Source organism: Jaculus jaculus, chromosome 2 (genome assembly GCF_020740685.1).
Source record: "Jaculus jaculus isolate mJacJac1 chromosome 2, mJacJac1.mat.Y.cur, whole genome shotgun sequence".
NCBI classification, from domain to species: domain Eukaryota; kingdom Metazoa; phylum Chordata; class Mammalia; order Rodentia; family Dipodidae; genus Jaculus; species Jaculus jaculus.
The window spans coordinates 189,766,117-189,783,408 of NC_059103.1; the positions used below are offsets into that span (position 1 = coordinate 189,766,117).

The following is a 17,292-nucleotide window of genomic DNA, read 5'->3' on the forward strand; positions in this document are numbered from 1 at the left end:
TGTTGTTGTTGTTGTGGGGTTTTTTGTTTTTTGTTTGTTTTTTTTTTTTTTGGTTTTTCGAGGTAGTGTCTCACTCTAGCCTAGACTGACGTGGAATTCACTATGGAGTCTCAGGGTGGCCTCAAACTCACGGTAATCCTCCTACTTCTGTGTCCCGAGTGCTGGGATTAAAGGCGTGTGCCACCACGCCCAGCTCTTATCAGTTTTGATAGTAAGCAAACTACATATATATTACCTGATCAAACAATGAGTCTATAAGTTGAAAAATAGGCAATAATGGTGTTTCATTAGCTATTTGAAATAGAGAAGGTTAACTCAAAATGAAACAGGAAGCTTAAAATCAGTAAATTGGTGCTCACTTCGACAGCACATACACTAAAATTGGAATGATACAGAGAACATTAGCATGGCCCCTGCACAAGGATGACATGCAAATTCATGAAGCATTTCATATTTTTAATCAAATCTCACAGTCATTACCCTAAATATTAATGGCCTTAATTCACCCATCAAGAGACACAAGCTAACAGGATGGATCAAAAAACTAGGTCCCTCAATCTGTTGTCTTCAAGAAACCCACCTCACCACTAAAGACAGATACCTCCTCAGGGTGAAAGGGTGAAAAACAATATTCTAAGCAAACGGGAATAAGAAACAAGCAGGTGTAGCTATATTAATATTGGATAAATAGACTTCAAACCAAAAATAATCAAAAAAGACAAAGAAGGCCACTTCTTACTAATCAAGTTAACAATCCATCAGGAGGATATTACATTCATAAATCTGTATACACTAAACACAGGGGCACCACAGTTCCAAAACCTACTTGACAATAAAACAGAAATAAGCACCAACACCATCATAGTTGAGGACTTCAATACAGCATTATCAGTAATAGACAGATCATTCAAACAGAAAATCAACAGGGAAGTAAAAGAGCTCAACAAAACCATAGATCACTTAGACCTAAAGGACATCTACAGAACTTTCCATCCCAAATCCACAGACTACACATTCTTCTCAGCAACCTCCACATATTTAGGAAGATTGACATAATTCCCTGCCTGATATCAGATCACAATGCTATATTGCTAGAACAACAAAAGACCCACCAAGAATCCCAATGGCACCTGGAAACTGAACAGCACACTTTTAAACAATAAATGGATAGTAGATAAAATAAAAAATGAAATTGCAAAATTTCTAGAATTGAATGACAATGAGAATACATTGTACCAAAACTTATGGGACACAATGAAGGTGGTCCTCAGGGGAAAATTCATAGCACTCAATGCCTTCATAAAAAAGACAGAGAGATCCCAAATCAATAACTTAACCATCCACCTAAAGGCACTGGAAAAGCAAGAAAAATCCAATCCAAAAAAGCTCTAGAAGGAAAGAAACAATTAAAAGCAGAGCAGAAATTAATGAATTGGAAACTAAAAAAACAATTAAGACAATTGACAAAACAAAGAGCTGGTTCTTTGAAAAAAATAAACAAGATTGACAAACCCCTGGCCAATTTGATCAAGCAAAAAAAAAAACAAGAGAGATGCTTCAAATTAGAAAAATTCAAAATGAAAAAGAAGAGATCACAACAGACATAAGTGAAATTGGGAGAATCATCAGGACTTATTTCAAAACCTCTACTTCACAAAACTCGATAATGTGAAGGAGATAGATAAATTCCTGGACACATACCATCTATCCAAAGCTAAACTCAGAGCAGATTACTCTCCTCAATGAACCCATCACACTCATGGAGATTGAAAAAGTAATTTAAAAAAAAAAAAAAAAAAAAAAAAAAAACCTCCCCAAAAAGAAGAGTCCAGGACCAGATGGCTTCTCAGCTAAATTCTATCAAACCTTCATGGAAGAACTCAAACCAATCTTCCTCAAACTGTGCCACACAATTGGAGAACAGGGAAAGCTACCCAACTCCTTTTATGAAGCTAGTATCACCCTAATTCCAAAACCAGGCAGAGATGCCACAGAAAAGAATACTACCAACCTATTTACCTGATGAACCTAGATGCAAAGATGCTGAACAAAATCCTCACAAAGCAAATCCAACAAAACATCAAAAGCATTATCCACCTTGACCAAGTGGGATTCATCCCAGGAACACAGAGGTGGTTCAACACACGGAAATCTGTCAATGTAATATACCCCATAAACAAGGTTAAACACACAAATACCACATGATCATTTCAATAGATGCAGAAAAGGCCTTTGACAAGATACAACATCACTTCATGATCAAAACATTGGAGAGAAGTGGCATGGTTAGTTCATATCTTAACACAGTAAGGCAATATACAAAGCTCCTAAGGCCCAAATAATACTTAATGGAGAGAGACTGAAGGAATTCCCATTAAGGTCAGGAACAAGACAGGGTTGTCCACTCTCACCTCTGCTCCTCAATATAGTACTGGAAGTCCTAACTCAAGCAATTAGACAGGAGAAGGAAATAAAAGGCATACAATTTGGAAAGGAAGAAGTTAAGTTAGCTCTATTCACTGATGACATAATTGTATATATAAGAGACCCAAGAGTCTCCATCCCAAAACTCCTGAAGGTGATTAACTCCTATAGCAAAGTAGCAGGATACAAAATCAATGCACAAAAATCAGTAGCCTTTCTATATGCAAATAACAAAGATACAGAGAAAGAAATAAGGGACATAGTCCCGTTTTCAATAGCAACAAAAAAATAAAATACCTTGGAATAACGTTAACCAAGGAAGTGAAATATCTATACAACAAAAACATAAAAACACTCAAAAAATAAATTGAGGAGGACTTGAGAAAATGGAAAGACCTCTCATGCCTCTGGATAGGCAGAATTAACATTGTGAAGATGGCAATCCTACCAAGGCAATATATGGATTCAATGCAATTCCAATTAAAATCCCTACAGTGTTCTTCACAGATATAGAAAAAATGATCTCAAATTTCATATGAGAAGGCAGAAGGCCTTGTATATCCAAACATATCCTCAGCAAAAGAAATACTACTGGAGGCATCACTATACCTGATCTAAAGCTATATTACAAAGCCATAGTAATAAAAACAGCATGGTACTGGCATAAAAACAGGACTATAGACCAATGGAATCAACTTGAGGACCCAGACTTTGGGTCAAGAAACTATAGCTACTTGATGTTTGACAAAAGCCCTAACAATATAGGCTGGAAAAAAAAAAAAAAGACAGCATCTTCAACAAATAGTGCTGGACAAACTGGATAACCACATGCAGGAAATTGAAACTTGATCCACACATTTTGCCATGTACTACATTCAAGTCCAAATGGATCACAGACCTCAATATAAGACCAGAAACTTGACTACAACTGGAAGAAAATATAGGAAGTACTTTCCATGATATAGGAATGGAAAAAGACTTCCTGAACAAAACCCCAGTAGCTCACGAACTTAAACAGTTACTCAACAAATGGGATCACATGAAGCTGAAGAGTTTCTTTACAGACAAGCATACAATAAGCAAAGCCAATAGAATACCCACAGAATGGGAGAAAATATTTGCTGATTATCCAACTGACAGAGGCCTAATCTCAAGAATCTACAAAGAACTCAAAAATCTAAACAGTAAAAAGTCAAACACCCCACTCACAAAATGGGGCAAAGAGCTCAACAGGCAATTCACAGAGGAAGAAATACAAATGGCAAACACACACATTAGAAAATGTTCATCATCCCTAATCATCAGAGAAATGCAAATTAAAACAACTATGAGATTCCACCTTACCCCAATAAGGATAGCAAACATCAAAAAAAAAAAAAATCAAATGAAAATAAATGCTGGCGAGGATGTGGAGAAATAGGAACACTTATCCACTGCTAGTGGGAATGTAGGATGGTACAACCACTGTGGAAAGCAATATGGAGACTCCTGAAAAAGCTGACTATAGAGACACCAACAGACCCAGTCATTCCCTTACTGGGCATCTACCCTAAAACCTTCAAACCACAGGCCAGAGAGATTTGCTCAACCATGTTTGTAGCGGCTCAATTCATAATAGCTAAGAGCTGGAATCAACCCAGATGTCCATCACTAGAAGAATGGATAACTAAGATGTGGTATATATACACAATGGTATTCTATACAGCAGTAAGAAAAAATAACACAATGAAATTTGGGGAAAAATGGTTGAACTTGGAATAAATCATTCTCAGTGAACTTACCCACTCACAAAAAAAAAAAAAAAAAATTGCCACATAGTCTCACTCATCTATAGCACCTAACCTGAATCTAACAAGATGCCTTACATACCCAACAATCATCTAGTGGACTAATCAACAGGATGAGTGGGGAGGGAGGGGAAGGCAGCAGAGGGGGTGGGAAACACAAATATAGACCCAAAAGGCAATGGTACCATAAAATTCTACATCCTAAAAGGCAGACCAATTGGCTGAACCTTCACCAGGCCCTTAGAGGGAACACCTGAGCCACAAGACACTGGAGAGGGTATGATGAAGACTAACTTTAATCTTCTACATCTTCTCTCCCTCCCTCCCTCTCTCTCTCATTCTCTCTCTCTCTCTCTTCTAACTCTTTTATATTAATTATCTTTTTCTTCCTTTTCTTTGTGGGCACTGACCTGTAACTCCCAGTAACAGCATGTGGCTATCATCCACAATAAGCTTTTGATCAGACAGACCTTCAAGTTTTCCTAAAAGAAAGACAGATTTATGTCAGAGTACTTGATCCACCAAAGGTTAGTGATAAGACCCTACTGCTGAAGACACCTTTGGTGGTTGACACATAAAATGGAATGGCATGGCTGGAAGCTGGAAGAGAGTCAGTCCCCAGTCAGCGCATCTAGTGCCTGAAGGTGCTACATGGGCAACTGGGGGAAAATGACCAATATCGGTCCAAGTAACTCATGGTCTAACCTACTTAGCAGCAAATAATTTGTCGTGATGCCCACACAAGTACAATAGTGGCACACAGACATGGTGCAGAACCAACTGCTCTCTCGGCTAACTGATCCCCTCCGTGGTACGGGACCCATAGCTGGAGCCGGGAAACAAGTCAGAACCATATCCAAACATAACTCCATTATCAAGCTACCATTAATCATGGGCTTCAAGAGGGCCTACACCTATTAAGTTCTCTATAAAAAAAAAAAAAGAAAAGAAAGGATTATCTCATTTGTCTGGTGCTAACTTACTCTCCTTTGGAGAATCTGCTTCTCTTTTTCAGATACATGTAGATCCTAAGGAGAGAGCCACCCCATCATACCTCAAAAGGGCCCTGGCTGAAACTAAGAATAATTGGTGAAACAAGCAAGGGTGCTGTTTTCTTGGTGAACCGGGTACCAGCACAAGGATGAAGAAGATCAACACAGAGAAAAATCAACTCCTACCAAATCAGAGATCCAGAGACCCAGAGGCCCCCAACACCTCATCACTGAAGCAGACCAAAAATGAACCGAACATGGCTCAGGGAAATATTGTGGAAGAGGGGGTGGAAAGAATGTCAGAGCCACATGTTGGGTCATGATGTGCAGAGACATTTATCCTGCCCATAACTGTGGGCTAATTCCAGAATGCATGACCCATATACCTCAACAAAGAGGAGTCAAGGGGAGGGGCTGTGTCACGGATGAGCCTAATAATGGTAACAAACTGACTGTATTCGGTGAGTACAAAACTAATTAATAAAAAAAAAATAAATTGGGCTGGAAAGGTGGCTTAACAGTTAAAGGTCCTTGCTTGTAAAACCTGGTAGCACATGGTTCGATTCCACAGCACCTCTGTAAAGCCAGATGCACAAAGTGGTGCATACATTTGAAGCTTCTTTTCAGGGGTAAGAGGCCTTAGTGCACTCATCCTTTCTCTCTCTCACTCTCTCTAATAAAAAAAAATATTTCTTAAAAATGAATAAGTAAAATAAAATCAGTAAATCATGAGAAAAACAAAAGGCTATTAAGAGTTAAAATAATTTTACCAGACAAAAGAGAATGCAAGGGTAAATTACTTAAATACATACAGGAAATGTTTCATGGAGAAAAATAATAAAAGTTATTATGAATAAAATAGACACATGTGTTATACATTAATATGCTGAAAATTGTCACAAATACACAAAAAATTAAAAATGAACTTGATGAAAAATATTAACAAAATCTTTCACAAACATTCTATATGTGGAAATTACTTATATAGAGGAAATTAGTAATTTAAGAAACAACAGCAATAATTATACAGATTATAATCCTAGAAAATGAAATTTTCAATTTTTTAAAAAATTATAATGAATTACTTCAAACTTAAGACAAATTATCTTCTGGCAAAATAAACTCTCCCAATACAAATAAAACAAGTGCTTTTAATTCATTTACCCAAAATAACACTTCAATTACAAATATGGAGATGAAAATTCTAGTTACAAACTAATAAATCAATTTAAAAACATATATCATAATCAACTCAACCTTTTCCAAGAATAAAACAATCTATTTAATAGGAAAAAAAAAAAAACTTAAGCCAGGCGTGGTAGCACATGCCTTTAATCCCAGCACTTGGAAGGCAGAGGTAGGAGGATCACCATCAGTTCGAGGCCACCCTGAGACTCCATAGTGAATTCCAGGTCAGCCTGGGCTAGAGTGAGACCCTACCTTGAAAAGAAAGCAAGAAAAAAAAAAGAAAAAGAAAGAAGAAAAGAAAAGAAAAAAAATACTATTAATATGATATACTATAATTTAATGAAAACATTTGGGCTGGGGCAATGGCTTAGCCATTAAGGCGTTTGCCTGTGAAGCCTAAGGACCATGGTTTGATTTCCCAAGACTCTCGTAAACCAGATGCACAGGGGCATATGCGTCTGGAATTCATTTGCAGTGGCTAGAGGCCCTGGCATGCCCATTCTCTCTCTCTCTCTCTCTCTATCTCTCTATCTCATTCTTGCTCTCAAATAAATAAATAATAATAATAATTTTTTAAAAATATTTTTGTGATTTCAACAAATCGACATGATAGTATGCAAACATTTTCTTAGTAAATTTAAACTAAATTTTAATTGACTTTAAAAGTTTTCTTAATAAAAATAAACAAACAAAAACATTTAAAAATAAGGGCTGGAGAAATGGCTTAGTGGTTAAGCGCATTCCTGTGAAGCCTAAGGACCCCAGTTTGAGGCTCGATTCCCCAGGACCCACATTAACCAGATACACAAGGGGGCACACGTGTCTGGAGCACGTTTGCAGTGGCTGGAAGCCCTAGTGCACCCATTCTCTCTCTTGCTCTCTCTCTCTGCCTCCTTTTCTCTGTTGCTTTCAAAGAAATAAACAAAAATGAGCAAAAAAATTTTTAAAGTTTTCTCTCTGAGCTTGGTGGCACATGCCTTTAATCCCAGCACTTGGGAGGCAGAGGTAGGAGGACTAACTGAGTTCAAGACCAGCCTGAGACTACACAGTGAATTCAGTTCAGCCTGGGCTACAGCAAGACCCTACCTTGAAAAACCAAAAAAAAAAAAAAAAAAGTTTTCTTTAAGTCAATAAGACCCTCAATGACAAAATTCCAGAGCAACCGTCATGAAAGTCAGAGGAAACTCAAAAACACCTGCTACTTTCCCTATAACTGACATTATCTTGAAAGTTCAGATTAATGCAATTAAACTAGAAAGAGAAAAGGTGGGCAGGAAATAGCATACACAGTACTACCAGTATTGGCAGCTAGTGTTATTGTGTGCATAAAATTGCAAGACAAAAAGTATGTGAAAGAAATAAGAACTAAAGTACTCCCATCTTTGATGAGAGAAACTTCTTTTTGCAGAGGGTGGGGACCAGTGGAGGAACTGGATGCACATCAAGGTACTGAGATTAAGTGACTGTTGAGTGCTCAGGGCTAAGTGAGACATCTTTCTCACACCTCTCAAGGCTCAGGAAACATTGTCGAAGATGGGAGAGTAAATGTTAGAGCCAGAGGATGGAAGGGAATGCTTTGGAATGCTGTCATCTGCACATGAAGTGGCCCTTGCATTCATGACCTCAAAGTGGCCATTGTCAGTTGCACAAGACCTGGACAATATCTGGTCCATGAACATTCTATTACAGCTGATGGAAGAAGGCAGACAAAAACGTTATCAAAATAGAAGACAGACTAGCTGGAAAGAAGATAGAGTTCATTGAAAGCAGGAAGGGGGCCACAGAAGGTAATGGGAGGAGATTATGATCAAAATACATTATGCATATGTATAAAAATTGCCAGTAAAAAAGTTTGAAGAAAAAATAAGAACCAAAAATAAATTATGCTTATTCTATGTCAAATATGGAATAACTGTTATTTTATAAAAGATCACACGACAGTAGCCACAAAAATATAATTTGGAACAAATTAAACAAAAAGCAGTTATCTATATGAGGTAAATGTTTACTTAGAACAACACAACTATAAAAAGAAATTAAGTAATAGAATGTTCTTGGGTGGAGAAGAAAACAATCGCAACAATAAAAATAGAGGGTTTTGTTTAATTTTGGGTGACTCGCATATGCCAGACTCTCTTCAACTTTTATAATCATTACAACATTTATTCCTCAAAAAAAAAAAAGCCCTTGAGGCATTTTAATAATTATTTCCACTTGAAAATGAATAAATACTTATTTTTTCCAAGTGCACACAAAAAAGCCACCAAGATAAACAAGTTTCATCAATTTTAAAGGAATTAAAATTAAGTCTGGTGTGGTGACATACGCCTTTAAGTAAGGAGGCTGAGGTACGAGGATTGCCATGAATTCAGGGCCAGCTTAGGCTACAAAGTGAGTTCCAGGTCAGCCTAGGCTAAAGTGAGACCCTGCTTCAAAAAAAAAAATTATACAAAGAACATCCTCTGACCATATAGAATTTAACTGGAAATAACAGAGATGTCTGGTAAATACGAAAATATTTCAAAATTAACCATCACACTTCCAAATAGCTGATAGGGGAAAGCAGGAGTCACAAGAGAAATTAAGATGTTTACATTTAGTTAATCTACCAAAATGTAAGTGGTCAACTACACCTGTGGAAAATGTATTAGAGGAAAATGCATAATATCAGATGATAAGTAGAAAACAGAAAATTTAACAAAAGAGAAAGTGAGACCCAATAGGGGGTGATGGATGGCTCACCCCTCAGAGGCAGAGGTGGGAGGATTTCCGTGTTAAAATTCTATTGTCAGTGTCACCAGATTAGGAATCATGTAAGGGACATAGCTCTTGGGAGGGTCAATGAGGGTGTTTCCAAGAAAGACTAAGTGAGGGAGGAAATCCTTCCTCCGGAGTAGGTAGTCCCTTCCAGGGACGGACTAGGTAGAAAGAAACTCCAATACCACCCAAGGCCTCTTGCCTGGTTGCCTGTAACCTTTTGTCTGCATCTTCCCTGCTGCTGCTATCCTTCCCAAGAAGACAACAGAGCCCAACTTCCTCAGTCTTCCAGAGCCTAGGAACCCACCAGGCTTTCAACACCAGATCAGGACTGCTGGGGCATCCAGCCTCATGGACTGAACCCTTTCTTCCTGAGCTGAGCGAAAACCATGACTGCTTACACTATCACTGAAAGGAAATGCAGGGTTTTAAACAACAAGTATTGCACAGGACCTTGGCTTCACCAGAGTATACATTTTTTTTAACTATGTCCTAATTACATAGCTATCCAAATTTGTCTTCTGGAAATTGTAATTATAGCTAACCAGAATGATGATGTCTTCCATAAATTCAGAAAGCTGTCAGGCTGCAAGTATCACCCGAGGTAAAATATTGACATGGGTAACCAGTGAATCTGGCTGGAGTGAATGGGGCTCACACTGTATCTGGAGAATGGGGCAAACTGGCCTGCTTGACCCTTTGAACTCCATCAAGCTTTAAAATGAGGAGAGAAAGGTGATTAGAAGACCGTATAAGAAATATTCTAGTAGAAACATCAGTCTGTCCTAAACTATACCTAATGGAGTTGAAGGAAACATCATCCACTTAAAAAGATTTTCAAACTTTCTAGCTTTACTTTGGAATAATCTATAATTTTCACTAAAAAAAAAATAGATTAGCTATGAAAAACAAGCTCTCTCATGAAGTACATGGTCTTACAGGTACGATGTATTGTACAATCTTCATAGATTATTTCTTTAAACTTCATGAGACACAACTGCTCCCATGCAAACAAACAAATAAATCTTTCCTCAAATAAAAGTCCAAGTTCATATGGCTTTATCAGTAGATTCTGCCAAACAATTGCAGGAAAAATCAATACCAGGCCTATAAAAATTCTTCCAGAGCATAGAAGAGTGGAGGATATATACCAATCCATTTTTTGAGGTTGGCTTTATTCTGATATCAAAACCAGAAGAAGGATGGTAAGTAAAGTGCAAAACAATTTTTCACATCAGTGTGGTTGTGGAAATTCTAAAGAAAAGATGTGGCTAACAGAATCTAGCACAATAATATCCATCATGACTAAATGAGGTTTCTCTCTAAAGCCAGACTCATTCAGCACTTGAAAGTAAGCCAAAATAGTTTACCATATCAATACATTAAAGAAGAACATGTGATGATTTCTATAAATACAGGAATTAAAAACAACATGAAAAGAGCCTGTCAGACTCTCTCTTTCTCTTAAGTAAAGATTTGGTATAGAATAAAAAAGCAGCTGCCTGAGGGTTTGGGGTGGGTACCTACTGCCAGAGCATCGTACAATGGTGACACGGTTAGAGACACAACGCGGATGAGTAAAGTCAGCAACTGGTTGTGGAAGGACAGGCTGACAGACGGAGGGGTGTGACAGAGCTGTTCCTCTCTATCTTGAATACAGTAATGACTACGTAACCCTTTGTCAAAAAAACATGGAATTATGCACTAAAAAAGGTGACTTTCAGTATGTGTGAAAGATATTCCAAGCTTGGGCTCTACGATCTAGAACTATAAGCCAAGCTACTACTTTCTTCTATAACTTGCTTCTGCCTGAGTATTTTGTCCCAGTAATGAGAAAGTAACTGACATAAAAGATAACACATGAGCCGGGCGTGGTGGCGCACGCCTTTAATCCCAGCACTTGGGAGGTAGAGGTAGGAGGATTGCTGTGAGTTCGAGGCCACCCTGAGACTCCATAGTGAATTCCAGGTCAGCCTGGGCTAGAGTGAGACCCTACCTCAAAAAAAAAAAAAAAAAAAATTCAGAGAGTAAATAAGTTCCAGTCTAACATCATACACTCAGTAATATCACCCACAAAAGATAAAAGTGAAGTATCCTTGCTGTTATCTTCGCTGCTCTGCTTTGTATGCATCCTTGAGAAGAAGTCCCCCTGGAGAAGGTAGTCCACAAAAACAAGACAACGAACTCAGAAAAAGTAATACCTGGGATTTACAAAATGGAAACTCCGGCACGCCACAATGTACATGGGAGATCCCAGATGCAGGGAGGCCTCCATACAACCAAAACAATGAGCAGAACTGGAAAATACCACTTCAATTTCAGTAACAGGTTGTAGGGACCCAGGCAAAATACCACCAAGAGAAAAAAGGAAAAGGAAACTGGGACTTTATCTGACATCTTTAGACTTTCTTTTTTGAGGAATTTTATGATTTGATCATAAAATTTGAAACTTGGTTACCAAGAGAGGCAAAGAGAAAATAAACAAATAAAAAGCAGTAAGTTTGGGGGGAAAACAAGGTTTATAAGAAAGTAAATGCAATTATGAAACAATGCCAACTATGACTTATGCTAGCAAAGCCAAATAATGTAAGCAGAATTTATTTAAATTGAAATAGTGATGGAGGGGCTGGAGAGATGGCTTAGCAGTTAAGGCGAAGCCTAAGAGCCCATGTTCAACTCTCCAGGTCCCACCTTAGCCAGATGCACAAAGGTGAGGCAAGCACAAGGTCGCTCATGTCCACTAGGTGGCGCAGGCATCTGGAATTCGATTTCAGTACCTGAGGCCCTGGGGTGCCATCTCTCTCTTCCTCCTCCCTCCCTCCCTCTCATTTCCTCTCTCTCTCTCATCTTTTCTCTGTTCACAAAATAATTAATAAAAATATTTTTAAGAAAGAAAGATACAGAGGCAAATAAGTACTCTTGAGGACTCTTAAATGTATAACCACAGGAAATGAGAAGTGATAAAAGAAAGGTAGAGCAGAGGCTAATTTAGGGACGTATCTTAATGGCACTTGTTGGCATTTTAAACTAACTACAATTTTGCTTTGCAAAAATTAACTTTAGGGCTGGAGAGATGGCTTAGTGGTTACACTCGCCTATGAAGCCTAAGGACCCAGGTTCAATTCCCCAGTACCCATGTAAGCCAGATGCACAAGGTGGCACATGAGTCTGGGATTCATTTGCAGTGGCTGGAGGCCCTGACACCACTCCCTCTTTCTATCTGCCTCTTTCCCACCCACTCTCAATTAAATGAATAATATTTTTAAAAAATTAATTTATAAAGGACTAATATTTGGGGGTATAGCTCAGTGGTAGAGTACTTGCCTAGCATGTACAAGGTCCTGGGTTCAATCCCAAACACTGCAAAGATTAAAAAAAAAAAAGCCAAAATATTCCAATTGAAATTTCAAATTTTAAAACATAATCAAAATAATTACTTGAATGAAAGACCCTAAAATGGAATATATTAATATTTAAGCTCTATATGTCAAACTTTACCCTCGTTATACTTAAGAGATAAATGACACGCTAGAAAATTATTTATGGTATGTTAACAATGTGTCTATTTCAATGCTATGCTTTGCTACATACTTTTGGGAAAGCTCCCTTTTTGTGCAGTGTGAGGGAACAGCTGAGGAAGGAGAAGCAGTCTCTGGAGACTTGAACTACAAGCATCTCAATTCTGTATGAGAGCTGAAATTCAAAACAAAACCCCCTCTGTTTTCTCAGTGGAGTCCATAGTACGACTTAGCAGCTTCCTGGAGATGGCGGAAGTGCCGGACACTGGTACATGGAAGTGAAAATAGGATAAGGAGGGGGCTCATGCCTTGAAATCCCTCCAGAATCTCTTTCTCCCTGGAAGAGCTCCGGCCGCTTGGTCTACTGTGCTGTTTTGTCTCAACACAAGAGTCTACCTGAGAGTCCAACCTTATTTACAGAGTCCAGTTCTTTTCTTGTCCCCAAACTCCTAACCTTCTGAGTCATATCCGGGAATACTTGGAGAAAGAAAAATCAAATCCAGAAGAAATTTGAGGTTTATAGTAAGTGAAGGAATTGTCGAGTTTAGGATAAAAATGATGTGGAGTTGTAATTATGAGAATGAATGCCAAAATTACTCACTTGGGGAAGAAGGACAAATTACTTTATATTGGGGCTAAATGCCTATGAATAAAATTACCAGAGGCTGAAATCAATGTGCTAGGGCAGCTGGGAGTGAGTGGTGAATCTGGGCTCAGGGTGGGATGGTACCCAGTAAGCTGAAAGTGCTTGATATGAGAAATGCCAATATGCAGAAGATAGAAATGCAGGCATGAACTTGCCATACATTGCTGCTCATATCTCTAGCAAAGGAGTCACTCTTCCATCAGCAGAAAATTAAGACACTTACTGCAGGAGTGACTTTGAGTATGTTTTCAAATAGAGACAACCAATAGCCAAGACAAGTTATATAATAAAAATTTGCTTATTTGGTGAGACTTTTGTTCTAATTATATAGATATATGTATATGCCTTTGTGTTCATACAGAGGCTGGTATGTGTATATATGAACATGTATTTATGCATACCAGTTAATGTTGTGAGATGTATTTCTCAAAACATAACAAAGAATTCCTTCTCTAGCAGGTTTAAAGTTGGCCTGGTCTATGCATACAGTAGAACTACCGAGAAAGAATTCTCCTGAACGTTAAGAACCACTCAGGAGAGTCCTGGAAGACAGTGGATGACAGACCATGAAAGATGAGAACAATTTCCTGGCCATTTCATCTGGAAAGAAAGACGAGCTGATGTATGTACACCATTGCATGCTTAACAACATTAAATGGCCACTGGAGGAGAACAAGAGAAAAGTGGGTCCCAGTGTGGGGTAAATGTTGAGCAATTTCCAGAAGCTTCCAAAAGATGAAGGGGGGCTGGAGGGATGGCTTAGTGGTTAAGGCGTTTGCTTGCAAAGCCAAAGGACCCAGGTTCAATGTCCCAGACCCACGTTAGCCAGATGTACAAGGGGCACATGCGTATGGAGTTTGTTTGCAGTGGCTGGAAGCCCTGGAAGCCCATTCTCACTCTTGCTCTCTCTCTCTCTCTCTCTCTCTCTCCCCGCCTCCCAACTCTAATAAATAAATTAAAATTTAATTTTTTAAAAGACAAAGGGGAAGATGAATCAGTGGATAAAGGGTTTGCCATGAGTTCAGGTCCCAGCACCCATAGAAGCTGTAATCCCAGTAACCATGCAACGTACCATAGAGACTGTAATCCCAGCACCATGTAATGATGTACTTTAGAGGCTGTAATCCCAGTATGCATGCAGTGTTGTTCGGTCAAGGCTATAATCTCAGCATCCAGATAATGCTGTTCCTTAGCAGCTATAATCCCAGCAAACCTATGGCAAGAAGGGAAGTTGGAGGCAGAAGTTTTGTCCTGAATTTATAGTCCAGCTATCTTGGGGTTCATAGGGATTAACAATGAGAGGGGGAAAAAAAAAAAACTTTGCCCCAAACAAAGTAGTAGGCCAGGATTGACCCATGAAGTTGCCCTCTGACCTCTACATGTATGCCATGGCATGTATGTGCCAGAACTCACACACATTAACATACACACATGCAAAGAAGAAGAGGAAGAGGATGAGGAGAAACGGAAAGTAAGTGGGAACTAAAGCTACAGGAAGAACCTCTCCTTGTGTGCCCATCACAGGTGGAGTAGAGAGAAGCGGGAAAGTGCAGTTGAGGTTTAAGAAAGCTTAGCCCTCATTGGCCAAGGAAGAAAGTCAATGGGAAAATGTGCAGGCCTGAAGCCTAATAAAATGAGACCTGGTGAGTAGAAGCACTAAAAGTTCAGCCTCCAAGCACTGGCACAGGTTGGGCCACTCTCTAGCAAATGACCCATTCACTCAAGGTCCTGGCTTCCCAGAAGTGGCCCAGGTTTTACCTCATTATCATACGTGACTAGCAGAAAGTTTAGTGACACATCCCCCTAGAAAGAAAAATAATAATTTTCATCAAACATTGTAAAGCACTTAAACCTTTTCTTCAATAATTCAACTTTTGCTAATCTCGAAGGGAAAATCATAGCTATTCAAAGAAGTAATACAAAAGAAAATTCCAGCCCTGATTGTAACATTTGCATCTGCTCTATTGTGTTGGGCATATATCTGTTGAAAAATTACAGAATATCAGCGTTAGATTAAAAACTCTCCATAAGAACACTCTACATTCATGCCTGGTAGCAATAAAAAATAAAGACACTATGAAACCACAAAAATGATAAAAACTTCCCCAGCCCAGCTAACATAAGAGACATTGCCTCATTTTTAAAAACCTATCTGTAATTTGTTTGCTCTGGCTCTGTAATAAAGATTCATAATTAAGATGAGAAATCACAGAACTGCTTTTACTTCCTGTCAGCATGCAGCCTAGATCTGAATCCAACTTCAATGAAACGTGAAATGTCCTCAAAATCACCTAACCTGGGCCCTCAACTACCATAAACCCATCCTAATTTCCTCTGTTTAAGACAGCCTTTCATTCCCTACCCCCAAAGCGTGTATTAATTTTCTCACAGAACATAATGGAAAAGGGTTTGCACACATCATCTAAAAGGCCTAACAATTCTGGGACTACGGTTAGCATTCCCATCATACAAGTAGGAAAAGATACCAGAGCCATCCTAGTTGCTTTATCATAGAAGCTTCTTAGCTTCCATACTGTAATCCTTTTAGCTGCCTAGCACCCAAAACCTGTTCTCTTTCTTTCTTTCTTTCTTTCTTTCTTTCTTTCTTTCTTTCTTTTCTTTTCTTTTTTCTTTTCTTTTCTTTCTTTCTTTCCTGCTGTGGCTTCTTGTGCTCAAAATGAGGGCCAGCGCTATCTTACCTGCAGCCTTTTCTTTTCATTCTTATTGCCACTGTTCTTTCTCAAGCCCTCATTCTCTCTGCTAAGCTTCTGCACAGTACACCAACCACAGTTCTTACTCCTCTCCCCTTAGCTCCTCCTGTAATCCACTATGATTCCTGAAGAAAGATTTTCCTGAATTCAGCTCTTATCATGCAATTCCTGGTTAGAAGACAAACAGATAATATTTTTTTCCTATTTTAAAAAGAGACTTATCTGCATAGAAAGAATTCGTTTTCATTAAAGCAACTGTTTTCAAACAAGTAATTTTTTTTTTATACCTTCCTATCTCCTTTGCTGCACTTATGGCTTCTTCCCACCTTAACCTCCTTTCCATTTTCATGTTATATGTGTCTTTTGTCCCCCATCCCCTTTGTAACTTTTTAAAATAAATCTAAATCTCATCTTTTCAATTATTTCATCTACAGTATTTTGATTTTCATTCCTATCACCAATTTTGAATTCATAATTCCGTCATTGTTTACCAATAATACTGTTGCAATCATTCCTGACATGCTCCTCGGACTTGAATCTCTCCCTTTCATAAAGACATTTTAAAAAGTAAAGAAAAAAATACAAAACACACTATTATATATCCTCAAGAGCTTCTTGTTTCCCAAAGGCTAAAGTCCAAAACCCTTTCAAAAGCCACTTAGGGCTTTTCACCAACGGATTCCAATCTAATATTCTTTTCTTTTTGCTTTTGAAGTATTTCATTCTTTTTGATTTTTATACATTTATTTGAGAGAAAGAGGCAGGGAGAGAGAAAGAGAGAGAGGATTGTTGTGCAAGGGCCTCCAGTCACTACAAACAAACTCCAGATGAATTGCCACCTTGTGCATCTGGCTTACGTGGGACCTGGAGAATTGAACCTGGGTCCTTAGGCTTCACAAGCAGGTGTCTTAATTTCTAAGCCATCTCTCTCCAGCCCTATTTTTTTTTCTTTTAATATCTTGGGTTTTTTAGCCTTTGAAAGTTTTTGTTGTTGTTGTTAATTATGAACTTCACTGTATAAACATATCACATGTTGGTCACATTCTCATCAGGTTAAACTGTCATGGCCCCTCTCCCTGCCTTCCATCGGTGTGGTGACTGGTGTTCACCATGGGGTTATGAATGCAGCAGTCAGTCTCTGTGAGGTGGGGGATCATACTTCAAGATACACCCTCCCTGTGGCTCTTACAATCTTTCCACCCCCTCTTTCACAAGGTTCCCTGAGCTTTGACAATGTGCTATACATCAACTTACCTCTAGTGCTTAGCT

General features: G+C 38.6%; 1 non-coding gene across 1 annotated transcript; it reads left to right on the forward strand.

Annotated features, from left to right (window-relative positions):
• Positions 1-351: 351 nt before the first annotated feature.
• Positions 352-458, forward strand: LOC123458958. The gene has a single exon (XR_006635891.1). It is a non-coding gene; the product is annotated as a U6 spliceosomal RNA (small nuclear RNA).
• The last annotated feature ends 16,834 nt before the right edge of the window (positions 459-17,292 follow it).